At 41.7% G+C, this 23,629-nt stretch overlaps 1 protein-coding gene across 1 annotated transcript in view; it reads right to left on the reverse strand.

Moving 5' to 3' along the window:
• HAPLN1 (hyaluronan and proteoglycan link protein 1) overlaps nt 1-8,306 on the reverse strand; it is a 64,041-nt gene extending 55,735 nt beyond the window's left edge. Inside the window, exon 1 of the mRNA XM_086868063.1 lies at nt 8,030-8,306. The gene's annotated coding sequence lies outside the window, so the exon portion shown is untranslated. The remainder of the gene's footprint in view (nt 1-8,029) is intronic.
• Between the last annotated feature and the right edge of the window lie 15,323 nt (nt 8,307-23,629).

The following is a 23,629-nucleotide window of genomic DNA, read 5'->3' on the forward strand; positions in this document are numbered from 1 at the left end:
TTTTTTTTTTTAAATTTTAATTTTATTTCTCCAGCAAGGCAAAACCATTTGAACTTCGAAGGAAAAACAATTCAGGTCTCTTCCTATTTTACAATTTCTAAAAATTGTATATTGCATTTTTTCTGTTCCCTTACCCCAGCCACTAATGACAACCTTGAAGGGTTGTCCAATGCTGTCTAGCCCTGGAAAAAACCCTCATTTGAAACGTGTTTCTGCTGTCACCATGAGATTTTTACTTCCCAACCAGTTCTGAGAACGTGCCACACCAGTTTTGTCCAGGGAGCACCTCCCCAGCCTGCTCGTGGGGATGTTAAACTTGCCACTGCTCTTCTGCCACCCTGATGGGTTTTAAAGTTTTTCCTAGGAAAAGCTTCCTTTGATCAGAGCAGAACTCAGGGTAAAGTGCAGATGGAGCCAGCTACGAAGGTTGCTTTGGAGAAAAAAAAAAATTAAAATAATAAAAAATAATAAAAGGAATAAAAAATAATTTTAAATAAATAAAAATAAAAATAAAAAAAATTTAAAAAATGAATAAATGAAAAAAATAAAAATAGCAATAAAAAATAAAGAATAAAAAATGAAAATAAAAATAGCAATAAAAAATAAAGAATAAAAAATAAAAAATAAAGAATAAACAAAAAATAAACAAAAAATAAACATAAACATAAAGAATAAAAAATATATAATAAAAAAAAATAGAGAATAAAAGTAAAAAATAAATAATAAAAATAAAAAATAAAAAAATTAATAAAAATAAGAATTTAAAATTAATAATAATAAAAATTAAACAAAAATAAAAATAATAAAAATTCAAAAAATAATAAAACCCAACAAGAATTAAAAAATAAAAATAAAAAAAAATCTGCGTGCTTCTCTTAGCCTGCTCATGGGGGAAAACACATGAAATGCCTGGAAACTGGGAGCAACAGCCCATTCATTGGCTGCATTTGCTACATCAACAACAACAGCTGAACTACTCCTGCTTTTCCAGCTGGGAAAAATCTAGAAAAGGCTTTGGAGATCAACACCTTTGCTGTTTTACCCTGGCTCTTGGATCACAGAATGGCCATGAAGCCCCCACAGCACAACAAAATGGCATGGGATATAAAATAAAATTGAAAAAAATTAAATAAAATTATAAAATAAGATGAATATGACCAGGCACGCCAGCAGAGGCTCCACCAGACACAAAGGCACTGCTCTTACACAGCTCTTAGAATGATTGAGCTTGGAGAAGAACTTCAAGATCATCAAATTTATTTCCAGTGCCCCAGTGTAAATGAGTTCTAATGGAACCAATCAAAGAATAAATACAGCATCAGCTGGGAAAAAAACCCAACATAACCCAAACCAAAAGACCTCTCTGCCTGCCTGACTTGATGATAAAAGCTGAATCATGGACAGGTAATCAAAGCTACCAGGGAAACAAATCTCAAAGACTCACCAAAACCTGACATTCTTCTTCAGATATCTGAAAATCCAGAAACACAGTTTTTCTGGGAACAACAGTGTGGGCATAAATCCTTAAGGTGAAGCGTGAAATTAAAATCCCAGACCTTCCCAGCTGCGTGTGCAGCACCTTGGGTGCCAGACAAGCTGAGCAGGTCACCTCAGGCCATAAGCAGTGTGATCACAAAGTGGTGGCACCATCACGGTCTGCTGTAGCTCAACCAGGTGTGCAACACTGAAATTTCAGCTGCCACACATCCTGCCACTTTATTTTCCTTTATTTCTCCTCTGTCACTTTATTTTCCTCTGATATGGTTCTTATAAATCTCTTGATTTGCCCCAGAACTCCGGTGTTTTCGCATTTTTCAGTGTGATTTCCCTATTTCAAGGCAGTATTATTTTTATGTGGCTCAGGGGGTGGTTTTCTTTTTTTGCCTGAAAATATGTTTATGGAAAAGAAGGACAAAACCCAGCCAGCAATCACATAAATATATTGCAGCGTAGCAAGTTAATGGATAGATGGGTAGTTAGCTTCAACTGGACAATTTGGGAAGTTATTTCAGCAATGAAAAAGTTCTTTTTTTCCTACATTAGTGATGTACTTCTTCCATAGGTGCAGGACTTGATTCCTGCAGTCCTTGCAAACGTGCAGAGTTTTGCTCAGAGCTTTATTGACATCACCTTACGGGTACTTATGTCTATAAAACTGAACAGATTTGCAGCTGGGGGCTTTGTGAGCCGCCTCCTGATCAGCCAAGTGCGATGCCACGCATGCAAAGAGGTGAACAGTTTTATTCACTGAGGCCTGTTTGAGTTGCTATTGATTTCAGCAGGTGAGTAATGTTGATTATCTGTGTTTTTTTCCTGGAGCAGAACCTCACAGAGCAGTGGATGCACACAGGCTGCCACTTCTCCCTGTGCGCAGGCAGCGCTGCAGGGAAGGAATTTGGAACATTAAAAAGTGTTAATCACAGTGGATTTAGGTATTCCTCAGCTCGCCAACCTTTGTTGGCACAATTTGGGTACCAGGTAAGGCGACACAAGCGGTGGAAATTAAGATATGACACACACAAAAAAAACTTAATATACCCAGAGAAAAACTGATCAACCCCAAATTTCAGCTGTCCCCAAGTGACTCCATGGCAGGGGAGCTGGAAGGAGATCACCTTTAAGTTCCCTTTCCAGCCCAAATCATTCTGTGTTTCTAACTTCTCCTTTTGTTTACACTGGAGCAGTTTGAAACTTTTTGCTTCTTACCACTTGAGATTTCTGTCAAACCCATTTCCATCCTAACCTGCCTCCATGGCCCACATTTTCCTCCTAGGCTTGCATGTGTTTAAGGTAGAAGATATTAATGGAAATAATAATAATAATAATAATAATAATAATAATAATAATAATAATAATAATAATAATAATAATAATAATAATGAAGGAAATATTATTAATTTCTCAAGATAGTGGATCTCCTGCAAATGCCAAGATGGCATTTTTTTGGAGCAAGACCCAAATATCAGGGGACATTCTTCTGTCTCCTGGCTTTTTTTTATTTCCTGCACTGCCAAGACACTCATGACGCAGATTTTGCCCTGGTGGGCCCTGCTCTGTGTGAGTCAGTCCCAGGAGAGGCTCAGTGGCCTTGCAAAGGCTCTCATTATTAAGTTTTTTATTATTTTATCATTTTATAATTTATTTATTTGATTTTACATTATTTTATATTTTTTATTTATTTTTCTTTCTTATTTATTGTCTTAATTTTATTTTATTTATTTATTTGTCTGTTTATTTGGTTATTGGTTTATTTATTTTTCTTTCTTTCTTATTTATTATTTTATTTTATTTGTTTATTTGGTTATTTATTTATTTATTTATTTTATTTGTTTATTTAGTTATAGATTTATTCCGTTACATTTTTATTTATTTATTTATTTATCTAAATCTATTTATTTATTTATTTCTAAATTTATTTTTATTTATATATTACATAATTTATCTATATTATAATATATAATGTTATTATATAATTTTTTATTTATTTATACATTATAGAATTTATCTATATTATATTATATAATGTTATTATACAATGATATTTTATTAACTATTAAAATAATTTATTTATTTATTATTTTAGTTATTAATTGATTCATTAATTTTAATTTTTATTATTGTGGGGTTTTTTTTTTTCCCCTTGTGATTCCCAGCACCAGGCTGGGCAGAGCTGAAAGGGAAGGTGAGTCACCTGTGAAAGCCCAGGGCTGGCTCTCTCAGCTCATCTGTTATTCTGATATTTCTCCCCTCATGGTGCTTAATCCCTAAACTTTTCCTGATTAATGGAAAAGCAGGCTTTAGCCATGAACTCGTGGTGCTGCTAACAACCCCCCGTGGCAATATTTCGTGTCAGTCTTGGGAAAAGGTTGCAGTAAACTCAGTATAAACTGAATTTATATTTACAAACTGAGTAGTGCAGGCTACTGCTGTGTGACCTCCTCACGCCTGCTTTAAATGTTGTTTTTTTTTTCTGAGCTACTGATCACCTTGGAGACACCCATCCTGGCGTCCTAATCTAAAGAAAAACAACAACAACAACCAAAAAAAAAAGGTGTTTTCAAAGCTGACAGAAGGAGAAGCACACAGGAACTGTCTGCTCTGCTGAGAGTGGCGTTGCCATTAGATTTCCTGCTCAGGGATTGAAACCAGGAGGAAGTTAAGCACAAGGAGCTTGGCTTCACCACGTGTTTTAACAATTCTTCGCTGCAATGGGCACTGTGGCACTTATTTTAGAAATGTGGGGTCAGAACCGTGTGTCCATCACCTCGGGGTGATGCAGGGGAAGCTGTGTCGATGGTGACATTTCAAAAACAGGCTTAGGAAGAAGCTTGTTTTTAGAAAAGCTTCTTTTTTTTGTTTTTAGAAGCTTGCCACTTTCCACCAATCCCATCACAAAGCAGGTCCAGATGCACGTTTGCCTGCTCAAAACTTTGTCATGGACGGGGTCATTTTTAGAGCTGCGAGGACTGACAGCACCTGATTGCCTACCACTGAATAAACAAGCCTCATAATTGTTAAATAAACCATTTTCCTTTCCCCAGTAAGAAAGGGAGTTTAAGCTGTGAGTGTGTCTGACATCTGAGGAAGGTGGCGATAAATGGCAGGCGAAAAAAAGGAGAAAAAAGAGGTTTTTCTTTTATCTGCTATTAGAAAGAATAAATTTTCTTCATCTGTGCCTGACACAGACACAATATTCAGGACAAAACACGAAGGGGGTTAAGGAAAGCACATCCTGTGCCATAAAAGACTTTTGGCAGGAGCTTTGAAGTCCTTGCTGCTGGACACAGCTTCTCCTGACACAATATTTGTACACAAATTTCCTCACTCGTACACCAAGAGCTCAGCCCATGGGCCTGGGAGTTTAGTGGTGCCTGTGACTGAGTGCTTTAAAAACTCTCTGCAAAGAGTGGCAAATCATAAATTTGCTTTTTCTCATTTCTGACGGGCACTCAAAACTCAGAGGTAAAAACCCATCATTTAAAACGACGCCAAACAAACAAACTGATTTCGCTTTTTAACGATAAACCTGAATAAAACTAACCACTCACAGCCAAATTGCACCGGAATTAGTTACAGATGTTGCGAGTGCAAGAAAATCCTGCCAAAATTTCGGAGGGAAATCCACTAGGTGGCATCCAGTGACCGCGTTTGGGCCGCCTTATCTCCACAAAACCTCTCATTCATAGGGCAGAAAAAGAGCCGCATTATTAATTTATACCGCTGCATCCACTCTACACCTAATATTTGTTTAGCCAGCTGCTTCCTCTAATCCTCCTTAAACACCATTGATTGAAATCCTAAGTATGTTCGGAGATTTTTATGGGCTTCTTTTTTTTTTATATATATATATATATATATATATGTTTTGCTTTTTCTAAATTTTTTTTATTTTATTTTTTTTTTTTTACCCCAAAGAACATTTTGTTACCTACAAGTTACAAGCTGCCTTTTCAAGCGCAGCACTGTGTGCTACAGTTCCTACCAGCGGAGACAGAATGTCTAATACTTCCTAACAAGCAACAGAAGCAGCTTGTCACACAAAAATAACTTTTTTCCTCCCCCCCTCCCCATTTTTTTTTTTTTTTTTTTTCATTTCCATAGAGTTTAAGCAACGAAGTACACTGTCAGGTTTACAATGGAACAGAAATGCAAAATATTTCGACTTCCAGGAATAGTTTAAGCAATGCTCCAGTGAAAAAGCAAATGAAAAGCAGAAAACATTAATTCCAGTTTTCGCACCTTAATCCTTGCAGCGAATTGGAAAACTTTTAATGTATTTAAATGTAAGCAATTGCAAAGTCTCTCTGCACTTGGGGACCTCGAAACACCTTTTAAAGGGTGGCCCACATTGCTTCCAGATTTTTTACCGAGGGGCAAGGAGGTTAAGCAACTTCATTAAGTATTGATAAAAGTTCTTTTGGCTCCAGGCTGTGACCAGGAGTGGGGCAAAAACAAAAAAAAAAAATCCCTTTTAGTCAAATAGCAGCATAAAAAAAAAAAATCATAAATGTTGGGGACCCACTGTAGGAAACACTCTTCTTGTGTAAAATCACTGATTTTACGAATTGTAACGCAGGAGAAACCCTCCATCCTTTCCTGAAACCTTTCCTCCCCCTGCCCCAAGCCTTTGTACTTCTCTGGGGTTTTGTTAGGTTGTTTTTTCAGGGGTTTATTTTTAGTGTCTGGGGTTGTTTCAGCCGGGCTGGCTGGCACTGGGAGGAAACAGAGCCCTGTGGGTTTGTGATGAGAGGATGCTCTGCTCTGCATTGTGCTGGCAGGGAAGTGGCTGTGGACAACACTTTTCTTCCTGATGGGCTTTCCTCCTCTTTCTTTCTGGAATCTGCTCACACATTCAGCAATCTTACAAGGGAGAGTGGCCTTTTGGCAAAACTCCAGCGAGGGCTGGCCGTGTCTTCATTATTGCATTTACTTTTTTTGGGTGGTTCAACTTGAAAAAAGCTGCTCTCCACATCTTTCCCCCTCTACTTCACTCTAACAGCAGTGTTGAAAAGCATCACGAACTGCGTTTTTTTAAATTATATTTTATTTTTTTGGTCCCCCTGCGTTCTTCCTCCTTCCCTTTCTCCCTTGGCACTAGCGCAGGCAGGGAGGTGTGTAAGGGTTTGGGGTCTCAGGTGATGCACTCAGAACAACTTTGCTCTACAGGGCTGTGCTTTTGTGGCCTCAGCAGACCCAAAACCCAGGGAAAACTCGCTCTGCCCGTGCCTGGCACCAGGACTTTGCCTCCTGCACGCCACACCTTGGCCCAGGACTGCAGGTCCCTGGTCCCTCCCTCGCAGGAGGTGATTTTGGTGTGATCTGTATCCCCCCCAGGTGCTGGAAACAGCCTGTTCCTAGAAGCTGTGTTCATTGAGAGGGTCTGTACCCATAGCTACCCCACCTGTGCCTCCAGCCACCACATCACATTTCGTATCACACATATCCCGTGTTCCCGACACAGCAACAGGGCTCTTTCCAGGTTCCTCCTCCTTTTAGGCATGGAAACAGCCCTGGCAGACCGTGTAAATACAAATCTGGGGCTGTGAATCACCTACAGGGCTCTCTGGAGCACTCTGCCAGGCCCCCAGAGCCCCCTGAAGGTGTGGTACCCCTTGGATGACACCGAGCACCAGCATCCATGGCAGCACTTTCTGCCCTGGGAGCAGCAATTAAACCCTCACTAATTATACACAAACAGCAATAAACCTCCTTAATTCAAAGGCACAAAAGCTTTCCAGCCCTCGCTATCTAGACCTGCCACACAAGGAGGAAGGTTTTTAATGGCACCTTTCTATGGGTTTGACCCCAAATAAAACAGGCAGTAAAGCCATGCAGTTGCCAGAGCCCTGGACCAGCTCATGTGCAGCCGCATTTGTAAAAGGCATCCCAAGCTCCTCGGCACAGGAACCTGTGCCAAAGCTTATCCAGGCTTCCCCCTGACAATAAATAGCCAAAAATGACATCAGCATGTAACATATCGCATCGTATCAAAATCTCCCTGCGTCCAGCTGGATGGGCAGTGCTTTGTGCAGATTCTGCTCCCAGCCCTTGAAATGTTTGTTCAGCGCTCTTTTTCCCCGAAAAAAGTTTTCCCTGAAAACTTCTGAAAGCATCTGAACGGATGGGGAAACACTTTAAAAAAAAAAAAAAAAAAGGAAAGAAAGAAAGGCAAATCTTTGTGAGAAGAATAATCCCATAGGAGGAAGCCACAAAGAGCAAGGAGTACACGACTTTTTTGTCTTTCTGCAGTTGCAACATGATCCCCTCCTTTGGTAACACAGAGCGCTTAAAAGTCAAAGACACTGAAGTTAACCACTTTCAATCCGTCTTTCACCCTCGCCCCCCGCCTCAGCTGCCAAATTAGAACTCTCAAAAATCCCTCCAGCTCCGACAGCCCTGAGGCTGATGTCCCCATCCCACTCGCAGCAGCAAAGCGGCAAAAAAATAAAAACTTCCCCAAAAGTTTGACTATTTAATTATTTTTTTTTTTATATATATATTTTTTTTTCCCCCCCCCCTTTCCTTTTACCTTGTGCGGAGCTCCCTGCGGGTTGAGATGCTCCCGGGACTCTCCAGCAGCTCGAAAGGGAGGGCAGCGAGGAGCAGGGAAGAAGTTTTTGGTGCTCACCTTAGGTCAGCCTGCCTGTGTCTGTGTCCCGAGCGTCTCTTTGCGGCTCTGGCTGGCAGAGGACCCGGTGCAGGCAAGGGAGAGCCACTTTCTCACCGAGAGGAAAAGAAAAGCAACACGTCATGAGTTAAGTACGCCTCCAAGATGTCTAAATTACAGCCCAACGTGCTGCCCATTCAGACCCCAGGAATGAGAGGGGGGTGGGAAAATAAACCCACACACGCCCGGTTTCCCACCCCTCCCGTGGCTCTCACACCCACACACACCCACCCCATCCCTCTCCCTCCGGGTCCCCCTCCGAGCCCCTCGGGTCCATCCCGCCCACACCCGCACCTAAAAAAGCTCCTCTGAACTCCACACAAGTCCTGAGATTAAAAAAAAAAACCAAACCCAAAAAAAAACCCCAAAAAAACCCCCAAAAAAACCTCAAAAATCCAACCCCCCCCCCCCCCCCCCCAAAAAAAAGCCGGGGCTTAAAAAAAAAAATAAAAAAGGAAAGGAGGAGAAAAGGAAGAAGTTGGCACTGTTTCCTCATGAAGAGACCATTGAATTCAGGGATTTAGGGTGTGTGACACCCTGAGAAACACAACACTTCTGACCACTTGCCTCTGCCCTCTCCCGGCCCCCCCTCCTTTTTTTACCCCCCCCACCACACTCCCATTAACTCAGGGTTTTGGACATCCCAAAAGTGATGCAGGGGTTGCAGTGGGGTGGGAGCAGCTGGATCTAACAGGTTCCCCTTCTGTTTTTTTTGGGTTTTTTTCCTTTTACCCCCAACTTCCAGCAGAATTATAAACCCAGGGAATGAACCCACCTTCTCTTATTACACCCCAAAACCAGAACACACCTCGCTCAGGGCACTGGCATCGCTAAATCCCAGCAGCTGGTGATCCCAAAACTTTTTTGGGATCAAAAAGTCACCCACCACCCCAGGCCAAAGTATTCCTGTGCTGCTGTCCACTTTGGATCACAAGACATGGATTTTGGTGCCAAAATCCATGCAGGGTGTGGCTTTAACCCCCTAAATGCCACGGCACACACGTCAAATCTCACACCTTACAACTGGAGGCCAAAGGTGTGGACGTTGTTGCGTCTCTGAAAGTGCCTAATTTAAAAAAGCAACCAACCAAAGCCAAAATACCAACTCAAACAACAACAGACAACAGGAACAGGGGGGGAAAAAAGGCCAAGCCTTGTTGATGTACGACTTGCTGGCAAATTTGGGCTCAAATAATGTTATTTTTGTAAAGCAGGTGTTACTTCCCATTCTTCTCACTTGAGAAATACGAGGTTCTTGGTGTCCAAATCTCCCAGCAGCAGCAGGAAATAAACGTGGAGCTCTTAACCCGTAAAATTTTCTAGATTAGGAAGCACAGGTGGTCCAGCCAGCTTGGTCCCGTGGATCAATTTTGTCCTTTCCCCTTCCCCCCTCCCTCCCACCCCGCTCCTTCTCCAATGTCACACCCATGGCAAAATCCCCGACACCGCTTTCCAGCCGGGACCCCGCTAAGCTTTTATCGTGGTGGGTGTCAGACCCCGAGCCCTCGCCATCAAAAGAGGCTGCATCCCATCAATCCTGCCAGGAAATGCCGCAGCCTGACACATCCTGGTGCAGGGGCACATCTGAGGGGACATGGCTTTGGCCAGCGCCACCGAGCCGGGGTCAGCACCGCTGACTTCACAGCACAGCCCGCTGGAAGGGGAAAGAGAAGGAAAATAAAGCAAACCCCGGGCAAATAAACACGGCTCTGTCTGGAAATCACGGCAGATCCTCAGATGGAAGGCACCCAGCAAGGGTCACCCAAGCCCAGCTTCACAGGGCACCCCGAGGATCCCACCCTGGGCCTGAGAGAAGGAAGCGCCAGGGGGTCAGAGTGAGCTCATTAATAGATTTTTTTTTGGGGAAAAATGAAAAAAAAAATAAAAATAAAGGAATAAAAGCATGCAATGCCCTTCTGTGGTGCAAAGCAAGGAGGTGCAGGTGGCTTCAGGGGAGGTATTTAGGCACCAAGGATGCTCGGACACGGCCGGGGGCTGAGTCCCCATCCTGGGGTACCGAGGTGGCTCTGTCCGGGCTGCCCACGGCCCCCGGGGGTTTGAGGGGTGCTGGGACCCCCGGCTGGGGCAGCACCCAACAAAGGGAGCACCGCGGAGGAAGCGGCCTCGTGTTTCAGTAACAGAGGGGGCTTTGATGGGGCACGGAGAGAAAAATTCACCTCCGGCAGAGGGGCCAGAGGGGCGGCGGGAGGGAGGAGCCGCGGGAAGCCCGGGTGGGTGGGATGCGGGACATGGGATGGGCAGCGGGATGCGGGATGCGGGATGTGGGATGCGGGATGTGGGATGTGGGATGGGCAGCGGGATATGGGATGTGGGATGTGGGATGGGCAGCGGGATGCGGGCTGTGGGATGTGGGATGGGCAGCGGGATATGGGATGTGGGATGAAGGGCAGGATGCAGGGCCGTGTGCGGGATGCAGGATGTGGAAAGGGTTGCAGACAGGATGCGGGGCAGGATGCAGGATGAGGGGCAGGATGCGGGATGTGGGACAGCATGCAGGCAGGACATTGGATGTGGGACAGGATGCGGGATGAGGGGCAGGATGCGGGATGAGGGGCAGGATGCGGGATGAGGGGCAGGATGCAGGATGAGGGACAGGATGCGGGATGCAGGCAGGATGCAGGATGAGGGGCAGGATGCGGGATGCAGGGAGGACATTGGATGTGGGACAGGATGCAGGATGAGGGGCAGGATGCGGGATGCAGGCAGGATGCAGGATGAGGGGCAGGATGCGGGATGAGGGGCAGGATGAGGGGCAGGATGCAGGATGAGGGACAGGATGCAGGATGCAGGCAGGACATTGGATGTGGGACAGGATGCAGGATGAGGGGCAGGATGCGGGATGCAGGCAGGACATTGGATGTGGGACAGGATGCGGGATGAGGGGTAGGATGCGGGATGAGGGGCAGGATGCGGGATGAGGGGCAGGATGCGGGATGAGGGGCAGGATGCAGGATGCAGGCAGGACATTGGATGTGGGGCAGGATACAGGATGAGGGGCAGGATGCAGGGAGGTGTGCGGGGCAGGATGCGGGATGCAGGGAGGGATGAGGGTGGAATGCGGGCAGCTCGGCACAGAGCTCCAGGGACAGCGGGGCTGGGACCGCATTCCCCTCCCGTTCCCATCCTCGGAGCTCTTCTCACCTCGCTGCCCCCGCCCTGTCCCTCCCCCCAGTGCCATGAAAGTGACCAGAAATGGGCATTTCGCCGAGTTTTTTCACCCCCATCATGCTTTATGACGCTTATTTATTTCCCCAGCACTCTTCTTGGGGTTGTTTGCTTGATTTATTTGCAGCGGGTTTGGGCTGAGAGACTCCAGCTTATCTACACCCAGTGCTGTGGGGTTTGGGTCAGCAAGGCTTTTAGGGAACCTGTTTTTGGATTAGGGGCCCTCTTTTTGCTTTATTAGACAGAGTAAACCAAAAGAAACAGCAAAGTCAACCTGTGTGGTTTTTCATTGTATTTTTTTTTTTCCAGATAAAAGTCAGGTTTCAGGTGACTGAGAGGATGAAATATCTTAAAATATTAAGAGACTTAAATAAAGAGAGACTTAAAATAAAGCCTTCTTGTAAATCTTAAAATTAATTCTTATGGTGGTTTGAAGACCAGCTAATGGAGCTGCTGGACACCAAGAGGATATATCTGTGGAAAGTTCATTTTTTCCTGGCTTTTCCACAGTCATCCTTCAGGCCCCCACCACTGAACATTGCTGAGCCAGATGCTGGGTACAGGAATGCTGTTTTGGGGCAATATGGGTGTGTCCCATGTATTAAGTACTAGAGAGATGTCATTATCATTTTGTTGAGCAAAGGCACAGGTTCAAAATCAGCAGAATGTTAACTGCAAGCTTTGTTTGACGAGGGAAACGCATTTCTGCAGGAGTTTTGGGCTAAACCCAGAAGCTCTGCTCAGCATGACACGAGTCAGTGCGCTGTCTCAAAGGAACTTGCCTGATTAGCACTCAACAGAGGTTAAAAGAAACTCCCCCAAACCCTGATTTCATAAAGTTCTGACACTTCTGGAGGCCTATTCTGCCTATCTTGATAGTGATGTTTCTGTACCAGCCCCGTGGAGGGTTTTCTGAGGGATGTGGATGCTCCACATGCCGAGCACCGCTCCGTGCACATCCACCACCTTCGAGAAACACCGAGTAACTGCATCTGTAACAGTGATCAGGGGTGTTTATTGCCTTTCTTCCAAGCACAGAACAGATTTTTTATATTTTTTCCCCCCTCAACTCCCAGTCCCTGACCACGAAAGGGTGCAGAGTGGAAGCTGTTTGCTCAAACCCAGCTCAGATAAGATGAACGGATATTGGCTTTGCTTTTACCTAGGAGCACTGTCACGACTTCACAGGCCTGCTGATTGTTATTCCTGGTGCCTCAGACCACAGCAAAACAACTCAAAGGAAAAAAAAAACCAAACCCAAAAAATCAACCCCACGAACATTCAGTATCACTTCATGAAAGATTTTTGAATTTTCCTCTTTAATATGGATGTAAAGATGGCGTTCTCTGCAAAAAGCGAGTATTGTCATTCATGTTGCGTGGGACCACAATGAGAAAACGTTTTGGAAACTCCCAGTGGTGCCACTTAAAATTGTCTATTTTTCAGCCTTTGAAGAGGAGGACATTGAGGAAACAGCACCTAAAGCATAATCTTTCAAATAAACACAAAGAGCAAGGGAGGAAGAGTTTCGGGGGTTTGTTTTTAACAGATTTATCACTTGTTTGATTTGGCATTTCTCACTTCTTGAGGGACTTGCTTCTAAAGCTCATGAAGGTCCTGCCATCCTGAAACTCTTACAGATTTTCAGATCATGGTAGTTGGTGTCCATCAGGTTGTTTTTTTTGGGAGAGGGGCAAAAAATGAGCTAAAACCATAAACTTACACACCTGATCTAACACTCAGAGCTCTTTAGCGTCACAGTGAGGTGCTTAGGATTTGTCAGAAAAATCAGATGTCAGCAGGCACATCCCCCTGTGGGAAGATCATTGTCCTGTGACAAACCCACAGTCCACTTCCTCTATTTCTCAGCACCACTTTTACTGCCAGGTGCCTTAAAATTTCACCATTATTCTTATTATAATATGTATTTCATACATGTACATGTAAAAAAATATTATATATTTATTATTATAGATATGTTCTATAATATCTAATCATTATATATACATATATAGATAAATGTTATATATATAATATATCTAGATAATAGACAATAGATTTATATTGTCTAATAATAGTCTAATAATAGACAATAGATTTATATTGTCTAATAATATATAATATACAATATATTCTACACAATATATTATATGTTATATATTACATATTACATATTATATATTATATATTATATATTATATATTATATATTATATATTATATATTATATATTATATATTATATATTATATATTATATATTATATATTATATATTATATATTATATATTATATATTATATATTATATGTTATATATTATATATTATATATTATATATTATATAGTGTATAGTATATAGTATATAGTATATAGTATATTGTATATTGTATATAGTATATTGTATATTGAATATTGTATATAATAGATACTATATATTATATATATTTTGCCATTATTATTATTAATAATAATAACAATAACAATAATACTACTAATACTAATACTAATACTAATACTAATACTAATACTAATACTAATACTAATACTAATAATCAGGAGTGGATCTGCTGCCTGGTCCCCAAGGCACCCCAGACATCTCCTCCTTCACTCTGCCTGTGGCCACTCACCCTGAATTTCATTTTCAGGGAGGTGCTCACTCTGAATCCAGGAAAAGGGAAGGATTCAGGAGGCAGAGATGAAGCACACTTGATCCCACTGAGGAAGATGTGAGGTAAAAGCTAATAATATGATGAAAAATGTGAGTTATGCACTTCCTCTCCTTGGAAAATTCAGCAGGGTGGACGCTGTGAGTCACTGGCATAAAGCTACTGAATTCTGCAGGGGGAAAATAAAAAAATGGCAGCAGAACTCTTTCTATTTATGGTTTCTCTTTTTTTTTTTTTTTTGGAAACAGGCCTACACATTCATGCAAATTTTTTACTGGAAAAGAATGAAAAACAGAGAAGATAAATACAAATATGGTGACAAATGAAGTAACATCCATTTAAAAAAAAAAAATATTTAATCAAAATAAAATATATTAAAACACTGGTTTGCCAAACTGACTGAAAATAAAGGAAATTATTTTATGCCAGCTGAACAGTCAGCTTTCCATTTGAGATTATTTATAGATTCCCAGTCTACAGAGCTTTCTCTTTCTTTTACAAGTTGGGTTTTTTACACTATGAGGCTGTTTTCTTCAGACTAGTTGTCAGGTCTCAGTGAGGTATTTGTAGCTCTTTATTACTCCTGTCTACATAATCTTTTCCTTTTTCACAGTATTCTAATTTCTACTGCTTAAGAAAAGGAAAGCCCCTGCCCGAAAAAGAAATAAAATCACAGAAAAAAACTTAGATTATCTCTCTTCTAACATCACTTTCCCTGGAGATGGATGGATGGGCTCTGTAAAAGGAATTTGCATGGTCTCCATCCTGCCTGATTGTATCAGGGGGATGATTTTCATATAAACACACTTTTGACTTAGCACTTCATCACACCATCTTTACACAGCCCCCTCCAGAATATTCACTGATTTTTGCCTTCAGATCTGTGTTATCTCTGCCTTGCCTTGGAATCTGGTTTGACTTACTAGCAAGCTGGGAAAGCCAGGCTTTTCTGGGAATTCTTTTTGCTGTTAATGCTGGGTCTCACAAGGAGCTGTGCCCCCGCCACGCGCCAGGCTGGCAGTGCTTCCTCAGCTCCTGTCACCTTGGGGTGCTTTGCCCTTAATTAAACTGTTAAATTTAATTTATTTATTATTTATTTATTATTTAATTAAATAATCCTAATTAATTAATTAAATTCCTGATAGGCCCTGGGGATGAACTGATGGGGCAGAAGTGACCAAGATGCCAAGAAGGAAGAAAAAAAGGAAGATGAGGAGCAAGACTTTATATTTAACGAGTTGAAAGTTTCTGCCACCGGCTCTCAAGTTAGCAAAATACTTTGTATTTTCACCTCCTGCAGCTCTTACAGGTGTCCATGAGTGTTTTTGCTCTGCACATCCCAGAAATGAGAGAGATCATTTCACTTTTTTAACATGAGATAGCAGGAATCTGTTTTGGGAAGTGACAAAAGGAAAATATTGAAGGCAGTCTTTGAATCGAACAGGTTCAGTAGTGGACAAGGTACTTTTAAAGCATCAAACTACCAACTTCTCATTTCTTGAACACTGACTTTTTTTTCAGGTGAGTCGAAAGAAAACCACCACCTCCTGTAAATGACTCGATTTGCTTTCACCACTTTCATTTTTTTTCAAGATTGGGCACACATGAGACTGCTGAGTCTCAGGACAGTCAGTGAGTGTTGGAAAATCAGTGATTTCTCCTTGTTTGGGGACTGTGGCATCCCACACAGGCCAGGTGGCATTTTGCAATCTGTGTGAACATGGCTGATTTTTGGTACTCAACACCACAAACCACGTCAGGCAATTGTGGCGCTCTCCAAACTGGAAAGTGATTCCAAGGAGTGGCATTTTCACATGGAAAACTGAACAAGTTTTTACTCAATTGAGCAAAAAAAACCCAAGCCAGCTCTCACTCGTGTTGGACCATCCTTGACAAAATGCTGCTAAACTGACCCTGCTACCACCTTTCAAGCCACCCTGACAGAAAAAGTCACTTTTTATGACTGAACTACCAGACAGCCACTAGAAATAGGTTTCTCTGGGTGAATATTTTTGGCATTCCCACTGCATCCAGAAGGCTCAGCATTTACAAGCTGCTGTCAGGAGCTGATCCAGAGACTTCTTTAAAGAGGTGCTGGCTCACCCCCACCTTATTTTACAGCTTCCACGCTCCGTAAGGAGCTTTTTGTGTTACACTTAGCAACTCACAAACCCCATTCCTTCTGCATCTGGCTGAAACAAGGGACAGGCTGGGTGTCCTGCTCATCCTGGGGAAATTATGAACACTTGCTCAGGCCCACTGGAGCAGGATTTCCATTGTGAGCAAAGGAGCAGGCTAGCCAGTCCCAATTACCTGCTCTTTCAGCTGAATATTCGGTGTGGGTAGATGAGGTAAGGTGGTGATGCTGTCAGTGTGTGACTAGTAACACCTCTTACATCTCTGAGCAAGGCACTTCATTATTTTTGCTTCCCAGGGGTTGTGAGAAAAATTAAAGTTTCTGTAGGAACAGATTCCCCCAAGGTCTAGGGTGACCTCTTTTCTCGTTCTGCATATTAGGGCCTTAAATCAAATGCAACAGTTTTCAGTTAATGCATTTCATTTGCTGACAGCGTGACATTGTTGGTATTTAGGCTTAAATTCACATTCTGTCAAATCTCATTAGTTTATTTTAATAAGGATCATCTTGATTGTAGCTCTCTGGCTTCAATTACAGCTAGGATATCTTTTAATAACCATGAGAAGCTCTGATATCAGTTCCTTATTTGAGCACTGCTCTGTGGTTCCTTATGGGACGTGCCTCAAATGAGAGGTGTTAAAGCCTGAAAAATATTTCGTGAGAGACACCTGGTGAAAGTTTAGAGGTTTTGCCATTTGCCTAGCCTAAAAGGCACTCCTGATTGTTGTCTTGAATTTTCCTAAGGTTTTTGTGTCCTGGATGTCCAGGAACGTTTTCTCCAAGGAGTTTGACGGGTTGTCATGAACCGTCCTGGCAATTCTGTATTTGCTGGTGGAATTCATTGTGCTGCTGCCTGGAAGTGATGGATGACGTGGTTCCCAGCAAAGGAAGCAGCCACTTTGTCTTTTCAGCCTGTTAACACGTTTTCTTGCAGGGAGGTTTCTGTGCTAATAGAATGCTCTCCTTCTGACAGCAGTATTTCTACTTGCAGGTGTGGTTTTTTGGGATTTGCTAGAATTAATACTCATTATTTGAGTACAGATATATATATATATATAGGTCAACACAAATAATTTTGCTCATCCTCTGGGCAGGGTTTCCATCAGTGTGGCTCAGGGAAAGCTGGATGTAGTTATTCTCATTTCCTGTTTACTTGCTCTTGGGGAAAAAAATGTCGAAAGGGATGAAAACCTTGTCTAACTTGTGACAAGATCCAGTGAATCACTTTTGATACCATCTCCTGATCCCTATCTGGTAGAGTATTTAGAACTGGAGTCTCTGTCAGCACAAATATATTAAACATATGCACACATAAGATAGGGCTGCCAAGAACTTAATGAATTTAAATGTTTAGGAGCTCAGCATTTGTACACCGGGGTGTGTTTGCACCATGATTTTGAATGCTGTAGACTCTTGGTTTTAATTTCTTGAGTGATTCAGTGTGGAAAATATTCGTCAGGTTATAAAGAAACGTGTTGACTTTGATCCCTCTTTATTTTCCTTTTAGGAAGACTGAAAATCTTTGCCGTCACAGTAAGTGGAAAATCAATATAATAAGAAAATGATGGTTTACCTTTTCATATGGAAATATGTCTTCTGTGCACAGCTAGAAAAAGAGTCTTGAAGAGACCAGATTCAGAGAAATTTTTTTTTTTCCTTTTTAAATGAGGATGCTTATTTAAGAAAAACAATTTAAATGGGAGAAAAAATCTTATTCACCAGTGCTGAAATTAACTTCACCTGCATAAATTCTGAGTTATAATCTATGAAACCATTCATATGAGGAGAACCAAATGCTCTTGGAATGCTGAAGTTTTACAGTGGTGAGCCACGACACATTGCTGAAAATCAAGTCCTACAAAGTAAAAGACTTTCAGCCCAGCCCAGCTTTCCTCATCCTCTTTTAATAAATGCAAAAGGTATATTCCCTAGCAACATGAGAATTTACCTGTTTTAAAAGGCACATTGCTGCTCTGCAGAGAATGTAGAAGAAAGGAAGCAGCGTCAGAGACATCAGAAATGGCAAAATGAAATTTAAAAAAAGAAGAGGTGGTGAAGACTTGCTGGCCAAAACACAGAATGAACAGAGGGCTTCTGTCATTTGTAGAGGATGAAAATTAAAATAGCAGTTCAGGATAAAACCCTGCAGAGCTCCAGCCACAGGGACCCTCACCCTGATCTATAAAGAGGATTGGAGTAGTTTAAAAAGGGTTTCCTATCTTCAGAGTCCTTTCAAGCTGCACCACAAACCATTCACCACAAGGAGCAGGCAAATAACTGGCTGAGGTGGGGATGAAATTTGAAAAAAAAACCTGCTCAGATTAAAGGAAAAAACAAACAAAAAACCCACCAAAGGCAAACAAAGAAAGAAACAAACAAAGATGCTCTTATGCTATTTTGTGTCAGTGAATAATCACAGCCATGCTTTCACAAATAAACACCTAAATGCTTTCCTAAAATACCTAGAAAGCCGTTTTTAAAATTTTTGTTTCGTTTGTGCTCTTAAAAATAATTGCTATGAATATGTATGTGCATGTCTTTTTTTGAACCTGACATTATTTCTGTCCCCACCAATTAAGTATTCAGTGGAAAAATGCCACAGTCAATAAAAAACTCTTTCTTTAGTTCTTTCCTGCATCATATACCAATTTTCAGGTAGACCTAATATTACCTTTTTGTCCAATCTTTTTGCACATTATTGGACCAAGAGTGGTTGAACAATTTCTTTTTCAGTCTTCATTTTCTGGGGGGGGTGCTTTGTGACAAGAGAGCACCACCAAAGCAGTTGGTGAAAAGAATCCTCCACATTCCTTTAATATAGCAATAAACCATAATTCTTCTGCCCCCTTTTAGTCAGAATAGCTTGCTGATCTTGGTTGAAGCTTTCCAGTGTTAGGGACTACAAAGTAAGAGCCTTAATTAAATGAAAAAAATCTTAGGTTACTAAGGAAGTTCTTTATTAATTTCCATTTTAGGGAACCAGAAAATTATGTGGTTTAAAAAAGAAGTGTTTATGAGGTATTGGGTGCAGCAGGATTACTGAATTTTATAGGTAGATCCGATCCAGGAAGGTGAAAGAATTCAGTGTTTTCTGCACACATAATCTGAAATTTCCATGTTTTCTGCAGATTTACCTAATTATTTCTGCATTAAAAACCAGATTTTTACTTCTGCAGCCACTTAACTCCTTGTACAGAGCCCTGAAAGGGTTGTAACCTCAAATACAGAGGAAAGAACATCTATCTGTGCACAATTTGATGCTGATTCACAGCAAAGTGAGAGACAGCTGTTTCTGCTGCCAGGTGGAGAACAGGGAGTGCACAACCACTGAAATGCACCCAGAATAGATTCAGTACTAAACTCTGTGATGTGACCCAGAGAGGGATAATTCAAATGCCTGAATTAGGCAACAGAAAGTCAGAATGAGGGCACTGGCTTGAACAGGTAGAGAAGGTTGAATTTGCCACCTGATTTGGCATCTGATTTTGAATTTAGCTACCTACATTTCACCTGTATTTTATTTTATTTTATTTTAATTTAATTTAATTTAATTTAATTTAATTTTATTTTATTTTATTTTATTTTATTTTATTTTATTTTATTATTTTATTTTATCTTATTTTATTTTATTTTATTATTTATTTTTTTCATTTCTGGACCTACAGCATTGACTTGGAACTTGCTTTATCACAGAATCTTATATCAAACATCCCTTGCTCCTATAGTGGTTTTTTTTTTTTTTTCAAGGTGAAGAGCAAATTGCTGTTGTCATCTCTAAGTATGCAATAAAATAAAATGCTGTAATCTTGGTGCCACAGTTTCAAGGCAAAACCAGCAATTGGTATGGGCTGGCTAAGATTAAATTTGTGTTCACATCTTTTTTTGTGAGACCTGCCCTTCTTGGTGGCTGAGTAGGTTTACTTTCTGTAAAGGGTATTGACGCCAATTGAACTTATTTCATGAGAAAATGAAAGTAGTGCTTTCACAGAACAAGACAAATTCAGTCTGAATAAAGCATCCAAAGGAGGGCCTTAAATGCTCTTTTTTAAAAAAAAAAAAAAAATAACAAATTCACACCTTAGTTTAAAATCTAACTTAGTTAAATATGGTAACTAATATCTTTGTGTATGAGAAAATACCCTACCAGAATCAGCTGGTCTTGAGTATGTGCTGTGAGAAATTTATGGTCTAGAGGTGAAAGATTCGTGGTCTACAGGTGAGAAATTTATGGTCTATAGGTGAGAAATTAAGGTGAGAAATTAAGAGCAGCTTGATTTGAAAAAGGCAAGGTGAAAGAGGTCTGGATGCTGCAGGTGAAAACCGACCCAGGAGTGTTGTTTTCCCACTGGATGAGCAGTCAGAAGCTGATTTTTGCTCAGAATGGTGACAGGCACTTGTGGCTGAGCAGAATTTCCTGCTCCAATCCAGCTCTGTTCCTGTCCTCTGAGGGACTCCAGCAGAATGAACTCTCACACAACAGAACACTGCCCAAAAATTCCAGGGGAGGCAGGGAGAGGATGTCCATCTCTGGCTGGAAGCTGGAGGTCTGTGCTTGCAGTGTGTTGGAGGCTGAGACACACAGAGTGTGTGTCCTTGTCTCTGGTGCCTGAGATCCAGGAGAACACTGGATTTCATATCACATGAAATTTATGGGTGTGTTTTCATGGTGATACATGAAAACAACTGTTAGATAGAAAAGCTAAAAGTGTGAGTGTGTAGATTAGAGAGTTTTCTTAAGTCACCGGGTGAAAAAGTTAATGTTTGCAGTTTAAAGTAGTTTAGAAAACAGAAGGCAAGATGGAGGATTTAGGGTGTTGTCTTTTTTCCTTCTTCCTTCTTCTTCATGTTCTTCTTCTCGAGGTTTTTGGGTAGTAGTGAGTGATTATATAGAAAATGTCACAGTGCAGCACACAGGTCATTGGGCCATTGGGTCATTAAGAAAAATAATACACGTGTCTATTGTTAATTGGATAAGAGCAAGTATAAAAAGATACAAGAATGGTGTAGTTTTAAGCCATTTTGTGCTTTTCAGGCCCAAGTGAGCCATGCAGTGGTGGGTTGAACTTGTGCAGAAAGTCTGGAGAGACCTGCCAAGTTTTGTAATAATTTCCTAATAAACACAAGAAACAAGATCCTAACGAGCTCTGGAGTTTTCTCCCTGACCCAGAGAACTGAGATAAGCAGGACTCCCCGTGAAGGAGGATCCCAAAGGAGCTCAGCTCAGAGGAGACTGAGAAATCCATGTTTTGAGAAGCACAGCAGACCAATCAAGCAGCACAGAAGTTACACAGAGAGCCAGAGTTTGTGAGCGTGGAGGGATGTGAAGGCGAGCCGTGGTGGGGAGACCACTGAGCCAAGCCTTCCAAGCACTCATCTTTTGCTGAGCTGGGCGTGTTAACCAGCAGGAAAAAAGGGCAATTTTAGTTGGGAGAGCTCTGTAACTAAGCTTGCCCCAGCACCTGGAGCATCTCATGTGGGTGTCTAGCTGGGTGGACATCCCTGCCCTGCAACAAGTGCCTGGAAGGCTCCTGCTGGGAATTCCGAGCTGCACTTTAAGATCCTGCTTTATGTCAAACATCCAACTCCTGACAGTGACGTCTGAAGCCTTGCCAAATTTGGGTGCTGGCTGAGGTTCACCCAGGAGGGCGTGCTAGGAACTAATAATGAGCAGCATGATGAATCTCAGCATCAGTCAGGAGGGTTTTCCTACCCTGCCCTTCCCTCTGCTTTGTTCCCCTGAGCAGTTACTCCCTCTCAGCTCAGATGTTCAAATATATGTGGGTTTTTCTGGATCAGCAGTCTTAATCTTTCCCAGTCACTTTTCTGGCTCAGCTCTCTTCAGTGCTGATTTCCCTTGAAAATGTCAGGTCCTGAAGTTTTACCCCCTTTTCCTCCCCTACCTTCCTCTTCCCCCAGGCACTTCAGCAATGTTTTGTGTCCTGGTCGAGGAGTATTTCTTGTGCACTGCAGCTTAAAAACGGTATTTAATGTTTGCATGCTTTGAGGCTTTTCACAGGCACCATCCATGACCTCTACTGCAGTTCCTGGGATTGTGCTTTGTAATTATTCAGAATATTTTTCACACCAGGTCCATTTTTTTTCCCCCCACAGTCCCATGTTTGAACTTACAACATCCACTGATTCATGGGCTTCGTGGAGATCACGTGGAGTTCACAAAGGGTGCTTTCTGGCTACCCTGGATTAGCTAAAAACTATTTTTTTGATTGCAAATTCCACAGCAGACATACCAGCAGATCTTAATTCTGATTAACAAATCTGCAGCCGGTTTTGTCAGTTTAATGGGAGAGAGTGGAAAAAGAATGAGCAGCTGCAGGGTTAAATTTGATTTCTGAGGTGGGTATTTGACCAAAAAATAAGTAATGGTGAATGAAGCCGTATTTTGTTACATTTTCTCCAGAGGAAAAGGCTACACTCTCCCAAAACTACTTTATTCAGCTTTATTTATTTATTTATTTATTTAAGCCTTCCTTAAAATAAGGAATAAACTAACGAAAAAAATAACTAATGAATAAAATAACTCCAAAAATAAGAAAGAAGTGTGGGTTAAAGTCAACAGGTGGGGATGCCAAGAGCTGCCAGGGTGGAGCAGCTGCTCAGATGGAGTTTCTCTGGTTTCCTGAGGGATGTGAACCTGCATTTCCCCCAGGAATATCTGCAGTTTGCTCCGGAGAGCGCGGGAAGAGGCGGGAGAAGAGCCTGCTCAGGTCTCCCATTGAAGCCCTACTACTTTGAATAAATAATTAAGCTTTCACACCTCTCAGGCAAGTGTTCTCACCACAGCTGACACAATCCCATCTCTGTTCTCACCAACTGTTTAGGTATTTTTTTTATTTTTTTTTTTTTTGGGAAAGAGAAGAATTACAGTGCCAGAACCATCAGGCTGCATGTACAGATGTGGGCCTGCCTCCGTTTTTTTTCCAGTTTTATTGGTTATTACTGAAAGGGACAAAATCTTCCTGACTCTCAGGTGTCTGGGTGAAACATCTGAGTGCTGGTGTTTGTCCTGGTGGGTGTTTGATAATTAATGGAAGGTCATGAGAGGAAGGGCAGAGCTCCAGTTTGGGCACAGTGGTTTATTCCCACAGGCACAGGAGGAGGGTGAATTGGAAGAATCCCAAATATCCCACAACATATGGCCCGTGCTACAATTTCCAATATTCTTCTTGGTAGCAGGACTTCAGTGTAGCTGTTTTTGAGCAGAAATTAAATACTTTGGTTTCTCTCCTTGGAAGGCAGCTACAGCAATTTAAATGGCTGTGGTTTAGTTTTCCTCTGCAGGTAGGCCCTGAAGTGACACCAGTTTAGTAATAGACTGAGCAGATCCTATGGGAGAATGACTGACCTTGAAATATTAAAAAATCAAAATATAAAGCCTGCGTAATTAGACCAGAAAAGTGGAAGCCTAATGCTCTAGTGAGGGCAAATGGCATATATGAAAATATTAAACAGCTGCT

Source organism: Cyanistes caeruleus, chromosome Z (genome assembly GCF_971803275.1).
Source record: "Cyanistes caeruleus chromosome Z, bCyaCae1.hap1.1, whole genome shotgun sequence".
Lineage (NCBI taxonomy): Eukaryota > Metazoa > Chordata > Aves > Passeriformes > Paridae > Cyanistes > Cyanistes caeruleus.